At 37.2% G+C, this 16,334-nt stretch overlaps 1 protein-coding gene across 2 annotated transcripts in view; it reads right to left on the reverse strand.

Moving 5' to 3' along the window:
• Positions 1-14,619, reverse strand: part of LOC107584373 (junctional protein associated with coronary artery disease-like) — a 45,481-nt gene extending 30,862 nt beyond the window's left edge. Inside the window, exon 1 of one of the 2 annotated variants that reach the window (XM_016270958.1) lies at positions 14,560-14,619. The gene's annotated coding sequence lies outside the window, so the exon portion shown is untranslated. Of the gene's footprint in view, positions 1-11,670; positions 11,737-14,559 lie in introns of those variants that run through there. The other variant, XM_016270956.1, reaches the window with a different exon arrangement.
• Between the last annotated feature and the right edge of the window lie 1,715 nt (positions 14,620-16,334).

Below are 16,334 nucleotides of genomic sequence, written 5' to 3' on the forward strand. Positions count from 1 at the left end.
TATATATATAATATGTAAATATATATTTTAATTAAAAATGTAAGGATCAGGTCAGATAGAAAAAAAATAGAAGACAGAAACATTTTTGTGACAAAAAAACAGATGACATTTTGGTGCACTTATTTTTTTTATTTAAATTTTTTTTTTTAATAGGACTAAGAAGATATGGAAAATCATGACACTAACCATATGAAAACCTTTGGAGTTCATGCTTGAGTGCTGCTGTCATTAAAACGAAAGTGTTATGCAAATAATATTATTTATTATATAAAAATTCATTCAAATAGAAACTAACTTTATTCTAAGGGGTCTCTTAACTTTTGTACTCCAGTAGGCTATATATCACCAGGTCCATTTCGAAACAAACATCAAAATCAAAAATAGCTTGCTTCATTCAAAAAGATATTTCATTCATAAAGTAAACATTAGCATTGGTATGCATCACATGCATGTCAAGTTCGTAATAGAACAAAAATAGACCTTATGGTAAACAGCGAGCCCCCCACGGCACTCAATCCAGAGAGAGAGTCTTTGTGTGGGGATGTGCGCTTGACTGAAATATGATGAGATAGACGGTGTGTGTGTGGGGGGGGGGGGGGAAAGGAAATATATATGCATAAATATTCCCTAATCCTATCAAATACCTAAACTTAGCAACTACCTTACTAACCATTTATAAGCAGCAAATTAGGAGTTTATTGAATCAAAAGTCTTAGTTAATGGTTTGTTAAAGGGATAGTTCACCCAAAAATGTTGTTATGTTTACCCCCAGGGCATCCATGATGTAGGTGACTTTGTTTCTTCAGTAGAACACAAACAAAGATTTTTAACTCAAACCGTTGCAGTCTGTCAGTCATATAATGGCAGTCAATGGGCTCCACGACTTTGAGAGTAAAAAAAAACATACACAGACAAAACCAAATTAAACCCGTGGCTCGTGACGATACATTGAGGTCTTAAGACATGAAACGATCGGTCTGTTTAAGAAACTGAACAGTATTTATATAAATTTTTACCTCTGATCAACCGCAATGTCCAACTGTCCTGAGTGCATTCACAACATCCGGCGCGTGACGCGTGTACGTGCTCTGGCATAGTAGACGCATGAGCGGAAGCGATCTGTCGTGTGCATATGTCACCCATTGGATGTTGTGAACACACTCAGGACAGTTGGACATTGCGGTGGAAAAATGTTCATTTTTGGGTGAACTATCCCTTTATTAGCGAGAATTGGACCTTGAAATAAAGTGTGACCAAATACTTATTTTAAAAAAGTAACAGCTGTCTTCATGAATGGTTGTACAATAGACAAAGGTTTTGGGGAATTTCTAGCATCCCAAAAATAAGACGTATTGATTATTTTACAGACAAGAGTTGGAAAATAATTTAAAAACATGAAATATAAAGCTTTGATGGGCTGTCCTGAAAGTTTCATAAAAAGCCAATAAGACCAGTGCTTACCATTTTTGTGCACACTATGCATCAATGTCATTGAATCAACTGTGTGCCTACCATCTGCAACTAAAATTCCAGTGTGAGCCCCCAAAAAAAATTCTGCCATAATTTCCTCATGTCATTCCAAAACCATATCACTTTCTTTCTTCTGTTGAACTTCAGAAGAAATCAGTATTTCTTTGTCAATACGATGAACAATGGCAATGGTCTCCAGTGCTGTTTGATTCCCAGCAATCTTTACAAAGAAGAAAGTAAGTCATACTTGTTTGGAACAACATAAGAGTGAGTAAAATATGACTTAATTTTCATTTGCAGGTGAACTATCGCTTTAGACTCATTAACAAACAGCGAACTTAAGGCTGAGTTGTTATAAGGGATGTTAAGGCTAATTCAGACTGAAATAACTGCAAAGTTTAACAGGTTTAATGAATAATTTTAGAACTAATTACATTTTCATTTAAAAGAAACCTCTAACCACAGTGACTGAGGAATATTAATACCACTCTGCCTTGCAAGTACAGTTTTCATACATAGACAGCACTGATACAACTAAAACTGAGAATAACTCTGGAAAAACAATACAATTGACAGTTATATGAACAAATGCTTTCCGTCCCGGACCTGGGGTCATTAAGAGCTCCAGAGAGCTGTTCACTTTACTGGACCTGAGATTAATCAGATCCATGGGGTTCTGGCTGCTCTGGATATACTCACCAGCCAAACGAGAAAAAATCACTTTCATACTTCCTTATTTCCACAGCACACGCCTATGTTTTGATTCCTTGGCCACTGGTGAGAGTGAGCTGTCTTAAAAACAGACTCATAATGGATACCAGTAAATTTTTGAGATTCTTGATTTTATGGTGCGTGTTTAATTCATGCGGATTCTAGAAGACGGCGGAGTAATCTAATCTATGGCATCGCTGTTATGTTAAAATACTCATTCATCTGTAAGTCATCTGATAACATACTACTGATAATTCATTAATTATTGATCTAGTAATTATGCCGCAGAACAAAATAGAGCATTTAATATTCACCAGGCCTAAAACACCAGTAAATATAATAAAGGCTCTGTTGTTATTAACAAGACTGCTTGTCTGCATAATAGCAGCTGATATTAACTGCTTTCTGTATTAATATATTAATTATTTTGCAAATAATGATTATATACAATGACTCAAGTAAGTGAAAAGAAGAAAAAAGCACGCTCTCAGTCCCTCAGTCTCACATACTGGTTCTTTCAACATAAAAGCCTTTTCCAAAGACTGCAGTAGTCATTACCAGAGAGAAATGTAAAAAAAAAATTTTTTTGCTGCATTTCAACGGGGTTGAGAAAAAAGGGAGACCCAGTTACGTCTGCAGTATCGTGCGAATCAAAGCCCCCTGTAATTATTATTTTAACTCTTAGGGATTTTCCTCTCCCTCCTCAGTATCTACTGAAACACGACTCTCAAACTCGAAAGCTGACCAAAAACTGCTTTCTTTCATCATATATGCTCATTGCTCAGCTCCGTCTTTCTGTTTAAAGGCAGATATTTAGCCTGGAGGAGCCTGAATAAACTAACTCTAGAGAGGGCAATGAAAAGTCCCTTGTTTGCAGAGAGACAGACTGAAAATCAGCCAAAAATCCAAATTCTGTCATTTACTCAAACTTATGTAGACCCAAAACCATCTGATTTACTTTCTTCTCTGCAACACAAAGTTGTTTAAAGTGATGAAAGTGAATGGGGATTGGTTTTGTAAAGCCCCAAAATGACAAAAAAAAGAAAAAAGCTACAGAAATGTATCATAAAAGTGACGTGTTTTCTTTAAGTTAAAACATATAATACATATAAACAGATGAAAATGAACATGGCAACATTGTATTATGATAACTGTTGTATGTGTCACAGCAGATGACAGGCATTAAAAGGTTAATGCTTTAATCAAGCTTGAAAATAACATACCACCTACATTAAACCTAACTTATAATTTTAACAAAAATTAACATAAGATTAAAATGCATTCGCTGAAGCAACCATGCCGATAGACTACTTCTACAATTCTTTTATCATGACATGTTTCAGAGGGCTTGTACCTGAGCACTCGACAAGTGCAATTCAGTACCAGGTGGGCTACCAAGCAAGTTTACTACATCAGAAAAGCCAAACATATGGAGCTGATTATGTGATGCAAATGTATTAGTTCACAATTCCTGCACTATTGTAAAAGAGTTTTGATGCCATAATATACAGTAGTATTGTATAAGGAAGCGTGCAAAAAAACATTTTTATTAATCGTTTTTTTAATAAATTAAAAAAAACTTTTATTATAATCTGCCCATGTAAATTAGAATTTGTGTGAACAGGTATAGAAGTTGTAGGTGTTTTACTGCCACTAGTGGTCATTTCATCTGAAAACTGCAGTGAATTGTATGTGTTGGGATGTTTTCGTAATTTTGCAGAGATGTACCACAGACATGTTTTCCCAATAAGCCTAGTTTAGGTTTGGAATGATGCATTTTTTTCAGTTAAAACCTTAATCTAGAAATAACATGTTTGACAGCATAATCATGTCAGTTGAGACTACACCAGTCTGTCTGACCTCCACCTCCTATAGGGAATTATAACAGCACTTTAGATGTGATATTATTAGGGCTGTCTGCCACCTCAACTCACTTCCTGTGGATGTCTAGACTTCAATTTCTGCACTGATTTATTCCACAGAGACTATTATAAATGGCCTGTATTCTGCAAACAGCATGTATTGTAACACCCTATGACCTTGCAATTATTAGAAAAGCTAAAAGGTCACTTCAGATTCAGTGCAATGTGCCGTCTGATTGTTCGTGGCACATTTTCTTGTACATAGAATTGGAATGAACTCACAAAACCATCATTCCCGCTTTCACCCTCATAACTTCTCCACAAGCTGCCATCTTGTTCCATTTCACCCTCTCCTCCTTTCTAAATCACTCAATAACCTCCCCTTTTTCCAATCATTTCCACATTTCTCAATCTCAGTTTCCATATCTCTTTGATGACCTTTCCGGCGCTTTCATTTGATGGCCACTCACTAAACATCCCAGCAAAAGGAGGTCGGGCCGGACCACTGGTGGCCCCACACCTCCGTCTCCCTCCGTTCTATCAACGTATGTGCAGATTTGGAGGGAGGGTGGAAAATTCCTGAGCTGTAAGCTAGCTGCACTCCTGGGCTCCCTCCCTCCCAAATTAAAGGCATGTGTGGAATCTCGAGCGAAGGCTCTGACAGCAAGGAAAGAGGGGAATGGGGGAAAGGGAATTAGATGATCCTCGAGAGTGTGGATGACCAAAAAAACGGATACACAAAAATAGGAGTTAAAAGCAGATGAGAGTGAGCAGAGCTCACTTAGATTTTCTCTAAGGATATAACGTACAGAGGATGAAAGAGAATAGTAGAGATGGTTTAAAGAACGAGAGAAAGGGGAGAGTGAAGGGTGGAGCTGCTCCCAGGGGACAGAGCAGCACATGTGCTTCCTATCCAGCGCTCCATGTGCATCTCTCCTTTGCTCATTTGTACAGCCCCCTCTCTCTCTCTCTCTCTCTCTCGAGAGAGAGAGAGAGAGAGAGAGCTGCTGGAGTGGGAGGAAGAAAGGGTGTTCAAAAGTCCTTAGCACAGATGTGAATAGCCCAAATGCCAGTTTAATAAAAAGAAAACAAACTCTCTCCAGCTTAACCTGCCTCACCAGAGGGGGAATTAGAATAGGGGGTCGCGCAGGATTGTCCCACCCAAACCCACCCTCTTCCTTGTCATTCCCCCTTACATAAATATAGATGAAGAGAGATATACATCTCACTTGGGCTTCTCACTGAATCTCCTCTGGAGACAAATTACTGTACTAGTGGAAAGGTAGTGACTGACATTTCACAAAGGACTGCATGCATATACAGTGGGTGGTCCAAAATCTGTGTGAAAATGCATCTACTCTGCTTTCTTTTCTAATTAAATAAAACATTTGAATAGAGCTGTGTGATTATGCCAAACCATAATCATCATGATTATTTTGGTCAATACTGAAATCAAGATTACTTTAATGCAAATGGAAACATTATGCATTTATTGATCTTTTAAATAAAAACTAGTGGTATACATTAAAATTACATAAACATTTAATTAAAAAAAAGTAAAATAAAAAATTTAATAAAAAGGTAAAAAAAGAATACATGTATATATATAAAATCAAATAATAATAAAATGTATTAAAAAAAAATTAAACTGGGGGATTTAGAACAATACAGTTTTGTGTTCGTAGTTGTTGGAAGCCAAAATTGTAACTGAAAAAAAAAATTGATCACGCAGGCTTACAATGTATTACGAGTGACATGCAGTGAAAAATAAAATATTTATATGCTTATTTCTTAAATATGTATGCCCTCCTTTCTCTTTAATTACAGCAGCACTCGAGCTGATCATGTTATCCAGCATGATTTGAGAATGTTTGCATCTTCTGCTCCAATGAAAGTGACAACATCTGTCCTTGTGTATATAGGAGTCCGCTTAGTGACCTAGAAATAATGTAGTATCACATTTCTTTTTAATTATTAACTATTATGGGGGTGTGTGTGGAGGGGGGGGGGGATGTCCCCAGATTTTTCATAAGAGCTGCTCTAACATACTGTGCACATACACAGTCTTACAGTAATTTTAGCTTGCGTGTGAGCTTTTTTCACTATAAATTTAGTGAATTATCATCAATATTCTTCCCCGAAAACCCTGAGGAACCAGACCAGAGATGAATTGAGTAACACTACTGAAGCTCTGTATTTGTGGCACATTATGAACGCAATTTAAGAATCTTCTAGACAACAAGTGAGCTTTAGTCATCTATAAACGTCACTACCACAAGCCACAGAGGAAGAACACCAGTAATTAACGAGTTTAGCTGCGGGTTTACAAACAAGATGAACATCACAAGGGCCCAGAGAAATCAAAAACCTTTAAATGGCAACATCATCATGTTCACTCAGCGATTCTGGCCACTGGGCCCATGGCTGCTTATTTATGCAATCATTGCGGTTATCTCTTATCTAACAATAAAAATAGCACGCTTGCTTCAGTGGAGTTATTTCTAAGGAACTGTTAATAATTCTGTTATTTTTGCTCCACTGAATGAAAGAGGAGGAATTTAGGACACTTCACTCCATGAATTTCCCAACCGTTTCCTTGGACAGGTGACCTCTGTTAGAGGTGAACTAAAAACGGCCTGAGGGAAAGGATGCAGAGACCAGCTCATCACCACAAAACAACAGCTCAACTAATGCCAGACCTCAGGACGCACGTGTAGAGCATGTGCCGTGTGACCTTGCACAGGTCAGCAACATAGCCTTAAGGCAGCGCCCTTTGAACTTTGACCTTTTAAAGCCATAAAGATTTGACATTAGAGTGTTTGTTTACCTAATGAGGTCACTGAACATTCTTGTAGTTGTCAATTCCTCTTAATGGACTCACTCGGATCCTGAGTTCATTTCCTTTCCTGATTTTTTCCTATACTGAAAACAAAATTGAGATGAATGTGTTTTCACTTACTGCTCCTTATGTTGGTCTTTCTATTTTGGTTCCATGCTGACAGCATCAAAGATGTTACCATCCATATGACATCAGCAGATGGGTTTTTCATTGCTACCATGCCAGACATGATTACCCCTTAACAACCTCTTATTAAAAATGAACTGACCTGTCTACATGTTTGAATTCAGGCTGAATCGGGTTTTAATATTTGTTTTGAGTTTCAGCTGAATGCAACTAACTGGTAATTAAACATACATAGAAAAACATAAAAATGAAAACATAAAAACTTCATAGCTAGTCAGTAACCGAGGACAGTGTGAAGTGCACAGAAATGCCAAACAACCACACACAAAGTTTCCGAGGACAAAGAGAATGCTGGATCTTTGCATAGGGGTAGTGGGATCATAGGGAGAATCCCTAACAAAGGCCATTTTGACAGAGCGAGCTTTGTCTGCGTTAGCCCACAAATCCATCCACTCCAAATGAACTTGGCAAAAATAATGGGACTATAAAGAGGGCTGGCCCTTGAAAAACAAAGATGTTCAGCACATGATGTTGACCTTTTGTTATTTATCCCCAGACCCCCATAACAAAAATAAAGTTTGTAATGTGCCAAAAGATATCATTACAAAGTTCACTTTTTAGGTCTTTTACCATATTTACCTTTTGTTGTTTACAATTTATTGGAAAGGAGCAGTGTATATTTGTACTATAACTAGTAATACTACTATCAACTTGTGTTTCAATTCAAATTGCACACATAGCATTGCAGTCATGCAAATCTAAAATACATTTTGCGTTCCACTGCACTGCCTTTCCATTGTTATTCTATGTAAACATGCAATAGATGGATGTGTTAGATAGTTGAACTCACATGCTTTGCAGCATATGACATGAGTCCAATTGAGGGGCTGCATCCTTAGGACGCAAACTTTGAAATCTGCAAAAGTCACATTTTCGTTGCGCTGCTGTGATGCATTTAGTTTTGGGATGCAGACTTCAAAACATGCAGCGGCTAAATTGAGACGCAGCAGGGGATCTAAACATGCAACTTTAGTTCAATTTTTATTAAACGTGCCTCTAGAGCGTGTGTGTGTTTTTCCACTACCTAGTGTCTTACATTTAGAAACTCAAAAAAGCGTTCTCTCATAAAGAAGAGTGTTGTAATGCTGGGAAGTCTAATTTATTTTAGTAAATCAGTTAGCTTGGAGAGTTCATGCAAATAAAATGATTTTTTCATGAGCAGTTTGATTTACATGTACGATCTAAATAAACTGATTCAGTAAAGTTGTTCACAGAGTCAATTGAGGCCCTTTGTAGAAGTGCCTGCCAGATATTTTGTTACGTAATTTTTGGATACGTAGTTAAAAGTTGATAATTGTAATGTTTATTCGTTTTATTGTTGTTGTTTTTTAAAGGGGTCATATGATGCCCATTTTCCACAAGTTGATATGGTTTTTTGGGGTGTTAATGAAAAGTCTGTAACATGGTTTGGCAAAAATTTCTCAATGGTAGTGTAAAAAACACCTTTTTTACCCTGTCAAAAACAGCTCTTTTCAGATCAAGCCGTTTTTGTAGCATTTTCCTTTAAATGTTAATGAGCTCTGCTGACCCCGCCCCTCTCTTCCAAGCTGCTCTCAGAGAGACTGTTTACTGTAACCGCATTCATCGTGAAACTTGCTAATTAGCACATTATTAGGAAAGGCGATTTGCAAAGATTCATTACAAAACATTATACTCACTTCTTCTGTAGATAAGACTGGATCATGAATGATTCGCGTGAACATAGAAGCATTTATGTAGATCAGGGGCGCATTCCCTTCAGAAACAAATGTAATCCACTGAGAGTTCAGCGGCTCAGATGTCGGGAGTAAATGATGACTGCTGTTCATTATTACATCCAACAACAAAACACCTCAATCGCTTAGGAGTCATTCTTGTCTACATCTGCTCCAGCGGTGAAACAATGGTGGACTGATGACAGCTCACTCAGGCGGGTCTAATGGTGCATTCAAGTCATGTCAGATAGATCATATTTACGAGTTGAACACGCATGAACGCCACCACAAAGTCATTATTACGAGTGGGAAACTCGAAATTTTCTTTAAGCCCCGAATTTCCGAGTTGGGGGCGTGTCAATGAGAAACATGGCGGAATCGATGGATGCAACGTCTGTAGTTGACGGGAAATTTTTGTTTAAATTGATAGTTTAGTTGTCCTATAAACTTAAATTGGTCATGTTCTTGTTACGCAGCTAGTTAATGAAATCTAAGTAAAAAAAATGCAGACCCTGTTGTATTTTCTTGTAATTTATTCAAAGAAGGTACACTGCCATCTTGTGCCGACTAAACTGACTTGAACGCACCTGACGTCATAATTACGACTTGTCAACTCGTAAGGAGGACTTGAACGCAGCATAAGGTAAGACACCAGTCCAGTCTGTGCTGAAACGCTACTGTCAATCAAACTATCGTGGGAGGGGCCTGTCTGTGTGATGTCACACAGACAGGCATCTGAGATCGGCTCGATTTGAGAAAGGGGAAAACATTTAACCAGATTAAAAAAAACACTGGGTGGATTTTTTTCATTATAAGGTGGTTGTGTACACACACTGCCAAAACACATTTCAGTTCAAACAACTTGTAAAAGTGCATGTAGCATCCAATGACCCCTTAAAAAATAAAAAAATCTGTCTGATTATCTGTATAATGCTGTCACCCTAAATTAAATCTAGTTTTTGTTTAGTGTTTGTTCATTAATCTTTTTTAAGTAGTCCAGTCATTCTTCTGACCTGAGCTTTCCTGTACTGTGAGGTCGTCTCATCTCCTTTCACTCCAATCTATCCCCCATTCACCTAAATCACGTTAACTGAGAACCTAGTTACTGCCTTGCCAAATATAGACTAATTCAGAGTCTCTCTTAAGACTGAAATTTAATTTCAAACTGACATCGGTTCATTTACTAGCACACAGTGCCACTCCTGTTCCAGCTGTATGGCAGGATGTGCTTTAACTACAAAAATTGTGCCACTAACGCAGAGAAATGTTCTTGGATTCATAGCAAAACTAATTTAATAATTCATAGCCATATCCTAAATTAAATGATTAATTATAAAGATTACTGTCAACTCTGCTCCTATTAATGCATTAAAATGATTTTAAGGCAGATAATCCCTAGCTAGACACAGACGACTACCCACATATACTCACACACCTACAGAGGAATTGTAAAAAGAGGAGAGTGGGAGGAAAATATCCCTATACTTCTCCAAGTGTGAGGTGAAGATGTTTGAAAGATGAGAAGTGGAATAGGATCATACTGTTGTGTTTTTCAGTGATGAAATAGGAGAGCTGCTGCTTCTCTCTAATAGTTTTAGCAGAGACCGATCATAGAGTTGATGGTTCCAGGAATGGATGTCATTACATATGGATTCACCACCACTGATGGAACCCAATTTTCATGGAAAGGCTCATGCTGATGCCCCAAAGTGTTTGGGAAAGAGAAGGGAGAGGGAATAAAATTCTAATTTACACAAACTGATAGCAATCAAATGCCTATGTAATCAATTTCATGCATGTGGTTCCAGTTTTCATGGTGTACAGTTTCATACAGTGAGAAAAACTCACAAGTGACTAAACAAATGGTCTCAGGGCTGAAGATTAAAACAACTTCCATTTCCCAATTTCCCCTTTTCTATCATGAAGACACCTCTCAACAAGTGACCACAGATACAGTCAGGCTAGCACACTGGATCTAGCAAACTCTGAACTCAGCATAATCTCTCGTCTATTACTCACCATGCACAGTCAAGCCCCAAAACCACAGAGTTGCAGCTGCGTACTGCCATGGAGAAAAAGGCCAACTGTGGTGGCAGGGGAGAAATCCTGACCTCAATAAATTGACAGTTTAGTTGTTTAATTTCAGTGAGCATTAAGTGCATCAAATACAAAACAAAACAAACTAAAATCATCACAGCACTTGTGAAAAGCATGAAAAAAAGTGCATATGGGATTCTCAAAGCAAAGTTGTTTTTTCACCTTTCTACTTGAGTAGTTGACACTAGGAAAACAAGAATTACATTAAGCCCAAGAATAAACTGCAAGCCAAGAAATAGCTAATGTAATGTATATAATATAATATATAATTCAAATTATTATAATATCAAAATAAATGAAAATTAAATGCAATATAGAATCATAAAATCTTATAAAATAACAAAAAATGGAAAAGAAATCATATAAAAATAAAAAAGATAAATGAAAATATAATGAAAAGCAATGAAACTTATAAAATCCTGAAAAATACAATTATCTCGGTTTCCAGCACAACCATTCTCGACTGTGAAACATCTTGAGCACCAAATCTGCATATTAAAATGATTTCTGAAGAATCATGCGACACTGATGACTGGATTGATGGCTACTGAAAACTTTGCTTTGCCTTGACATGAATAAATGACATCATAAAATATACTAAAATAGAAAACATTTCACAATATTAAAATAACGCAACCTTTGTGAGAATAAGTATGAACAATGCTAATAAGAGACCCAAACTTGGATCCCTTTTAAAGCTGGCAAGCAAGACTCAGACGCAAGGTCCAGTAAGCTGTTTTCACCCATCATTAGTAACTGTAAACTGACTGAAGTTTTAAACAGAGACAGACCTATTAAATAGAGGCCTTACCAGACACTCATATTGTGTTAGTACTGCCTGTATTGCAGACAGGCCCTCGGCACCAGAACAGCAGACAAGAGAGAAAGAGAGAGAAATGCCATCGACCGGCATAGCTCTATCATTCCACTGAGGTCGACTTTTGGTGCCAGGCTCAATTAAGCCTTGCTGAGGTAGAGAACTAAAACAATGGGAATTGTGGGTGCACACAGAGGCCCATTCTGATAACTGAAATTCAGTGTGTGTGTTTGTGTGTGTGTGTGTGCTTGAGCTTGCTAAAACAACAACAACAGGACAGTACTTTCCACCAGTTTACTGAGCTATAATGCTACTGGCTGGCGCAGTGCTTCCGATAGGGAAAATAACTGTGTCAGAAGCTTTCTCAGATTCTCTTGATCCACAAGGTGCTTTGGGAAAAATAAACGACAGGAGGAGAAAAGGCAAAGAACAGATTTAGAGACAGTGACCCTTCACTGACAGGAAAGATTGAGAGAGGACAGAGGGAAAGACGTTCAATGTGTTTTAGTACTACATGGCAAATGATTGGAACAAGCACAAGCTGAGTTTTTGGAAAAGGACTATTGCATACTTTGGACAATGGACTTGAAAAGGAAAAGGAAGTTAGATTACGCCTGGGTGTGAATGATATCACATGAGAAATTGAGATCATGTGATTATACAGACAAATAATTGATGCATAACAGCTGTGGACATATTAAGGCGAGACACTGCAGGTGAAGAGGGTAAAAAACAACAACTAATGATCAAGGAACTTTGCTGCCGTACCATGGGTGCAGCAGGCGCAATGATATTACGCAGCACCTGAAAATAGGCTAACTTCCGTCAGCATAACCAACGTGACCACCTGCTTGCACAGGGAGCATGCTGGGGACTATTTTCAGGTGCTGCGTAATATCATTGCGCCTGCTGCACCCATAGTACGGCAGCAAAGTTCCTTGATTATTACACCGGAATGAGAGTATAGTTCCTAGCCATATCGGCCTAGAAAATTTTTCAACTTTTCATTTTCTGTCGGTCTTAGTACACGATGTAACTACAGAAGAGTCAAGTTTTAAATGGGAAACATATCGAAACTCTTTGGTCATTTTTGAGCAAGATGCTAACGGTCTAATCAGATTCAATGATATATGCTAAGCTACAGCTAAAAGTGCTACCGCCAGACCCAGAGATCGGCTGAATGGATTCGTTAACAGTAAAACTCAACTGTTTAGCTCTAGGGGAGTTGGAAAATAAACCTATTTTCAAAAATAGTGGAGTGTTCCTTTAAAGTATCATACAAGTGTCAAATATGTTATCGCCACACTAATCACTGCCTGTAAAGGTGTAAAATAACACCTTGAGCATTTTATAAATATCCAAGGCATTAAAACGGTAAATTGCACCTAACCAGCAAAATCCTCTGAAGAGGTTGTAAATAGCATGGGTTTTGACTGAAATTCCACTAAGGCGGCAAAGCCAAGACCATTTTCATTTCATGTTGATCTTCCAGCAAATCCCCCCTGTGTTTTTCAAACCCTCAAGCCACCTTTCCCAAATTCTTTCAGGCTCAGGAGAAAAACCTACAGCCAAGAATAAGCAGAGAGAGCGAGAGAAAGAAAGAAAGTATATATTTTGTACATACTCTATGTGTAGCAGAGAGAACAGTTGGAGAACATGACTAAAACACATCTCCATTGGAGCAGGGGTCATAACAATCATCATTTCAGGAAATAATCATCATATTTGAAGGGGTTTGTTTAGTTTGGCAGCAGGGTGAAGCACAAAAATTGTAGCGTAACCTGACGAGTATTACACCCAGCGGAAGCCTCAACCCGTCTGCTGTCTCAGAGGCCGAACAAACACATGGGAGGTTGAGCTCCCTGCTTGGCCGAATCAAAACAATGGTTTATATGGGGTTATATTTCAAATGGATAGACCTGGTTATAAACACACACTACCGCTCAAAAGGTTGGGGCCGGTATAATTTTTATGCTTCGTTTTGAAAGAAATTAATACTTTTATTTAGCAAGGATGCATTCAATTTATCATAACTGTCAGTAAAGACCTTTACACTGGAACAAAAAAAAATTATTAAAACAAGAATATTAATATTACAATTTATAATGATACCTCTTTTCAACATTGATAAGACTTTTTTCTTGAACACCAAAATCAGCCTATTAGACTGATTTCTGAACGATCATGTGACATTGCAGATTGGAGTAATGGTTGCTGAAAATTCAGCTTTGCCATTAAATGAATAAATTACATTTTAAAATACATTAAAATAGAAAACATTAAATAACTGTTTGACAGTATTACTGTTTTTAACTGTATTTTTTATGTATTTTGATTCAAACAAATGCATATATAAAGAACAGATTTATTTGAATAAAATCTTGTGTGTGTGATATATATACATAGAGAGAGAGAGAGAGAGAGAGAGAGAGAGAGAGAGAGAGTCATTTAGCAGAAGCTTTTATCCAAAGCGACTTACAAATGAGGACAATTGAAGCAATCAAAATCAACAAAAGAGCAATGATATGCAAGTGCTATAACAAGTCTCAGTTAGCCTTATTTTTAAAAGAAAACAAGCAGTTAGTAAATGAATAGAGTGCAAGTCTAAAAGGGGCAAGTTTATATATATATATATATATATATATATATATATATATATATGCAGTATATAGTGTAAAATGTTTTTTAAACAAGTCTATTCTTTCTATATGCACTTATTTCATACATTCTGTGAAGTTACAATTTAGTGACTTTAGTGACAAACATAGAAACCAGTCTTCAACCTCAGATAGTTGTCAGCTTTAGGTCAAATTTTTTATATTAAAGGGGTCATATGATGCGATTTCAAGTTTTCTTTTCTCATACAAACAACAAAAATCGTACCTTTTAAGGCGCACAGAGACTGTATCAGCAGCTCTGCATGTCCTAAGCTGTATACTGTGATCAGGGCCGTTTCTAGCCAATTTGACGCCCTAGGTGAAATCCCCATTTATATATTATACCAGAATATATATATTCATACATTATTTTCAGATTCAGTGCATTCCACAAATCTGAATGCATTATTTGTAAATTGACTGTTAAGAAACATTTTGCACAATTTAGTATCTGTAATATCATTGTGTTGCCACTAGATGCTTGTATACCCCTATGTAGCAATCCCTAGTGGCTAAGACATTGCACATAAATACATTTTAATTTGGATACTATACTACACTACATATTGTTTAGATCAGTGTTTCCCAACCTTTTTTTAGTCGCGGCACCCTTTGGAAATTAACAAACTTGTGGCACCCTACAAAATTAATTGTCACAATATTTGAATTTCTAACTTCGATATGATCATTTGAAAAGTATAGATATTCGGTACAGCAGGGAAGAACTGCAGAATATAATGTCATACAGATATTTTTAATATTATTTAAAAAAATGTTGTCCATCAATGGTGGCAATCAGTAGGCTAATTTCTAATGAAGAGACCAATTTATATGACAGATTTTAAGGTAGGTTTTTATACATATGTAAACATGATTTAATTACCATTATAACTAGCTATCTCAAATTTTAGCTCACTCAGTGTTTTTTTTTATTTTACAGTGCGGTAATTTTGGTGCAGTAGCACGAGACAGCTTGATTTCAAACTTTGAATTGAATAAAAAAAAAAATTATAAGTAAGCAGTCAGTAATAAAATAAGAACAAATAAAGAAATTAATAATGATAGCACAAAAAAAAAATAACAGGCCTTTCGAATTGAATAAATTGCTTTAGTTTTTCAGGTAGGTCTAACAGTTGGGTTAAGATAACTGGTAAAAATATATATATATATATATATATTTTTTTTTTTAAATATCCAAATAATGTTTAGTTCTAGAAAGCTATTATTATCAGAACACGCGAGCATAACATAGCGGTTAGCAGATCAATGAATGAGAGGGCAGCATTACCAGAGTTGCCCATATACCGCACCATGTTACAACACAGTAGCTGTAACGGGGCTGACGAGACGTGAGACGTGTGGATCCATCTGCAAGCTTTTAATAGAGAGACGTGGTAAACAGGCAGGGTCAAACAATGGCAAACAGGTATATGGCAGGCAAAACACAAGAATAGTCCTAGGGCTAGCGTAGGTCACCGATCGGCAGACAGAATCACAGGGGCGAGACGAGAGGGGAAAAAAAACAGGAAAACAGGCAAAGATCAAAAACCGCAAAAAACAGGCAAGGCAAAACAAGGAAAACACGGAGACTCGGAAAGGGGTACAGGCTAAACAAGGAAAACACAGCGACTCAGAAAGGGGTACAGGCTAAACAATACTCAGCAGAGAAAGGTGGTTAGAGTGGGTGTTATATAGTGAATGAGGTAATTAGAAACAGCTGTGTGCAATGAGTGCAATCAGGGCAGTGTGCAAATTGTGCAAAGAATGATGGGAAATGTAGTCCGGGGTGCTATGCAACAGTTTGTGTAGTGCGAGAGTCAATGTAATGGAAAGTGTGACATCTGGTGGTGAATAAACGGAAGTCCATGAACCGAATTCGTGACAGTAGGGCTATTGCAGACAGAAACAATACTGTACTACATCGATGTTTCCTATCGGCTCAATTTTTGAGTGGACTTTGCTGTTCCGATGAGCATGAACGGTATACGAGTGGAGCACTCA

The sequence above is a fragment of the Sinocyclocheilus grahami genome, unplaced genomic scaffold, assembly GCF_001515645.1.
Source record: "Sinocyclocheilus grahami isolate Dianchi unplaced genomic scaffold, SAMN03320097.WGS_v1.1 scaffold59.1, whole genome shotgun sequence".
Lineage (NCBI taxonomy): Eukaryota > Metazoa > Chordata > Actinopteri > Cypriniformes > Cyprinidae > Sinocyclocheilus > Sinocyclocheilus grahami.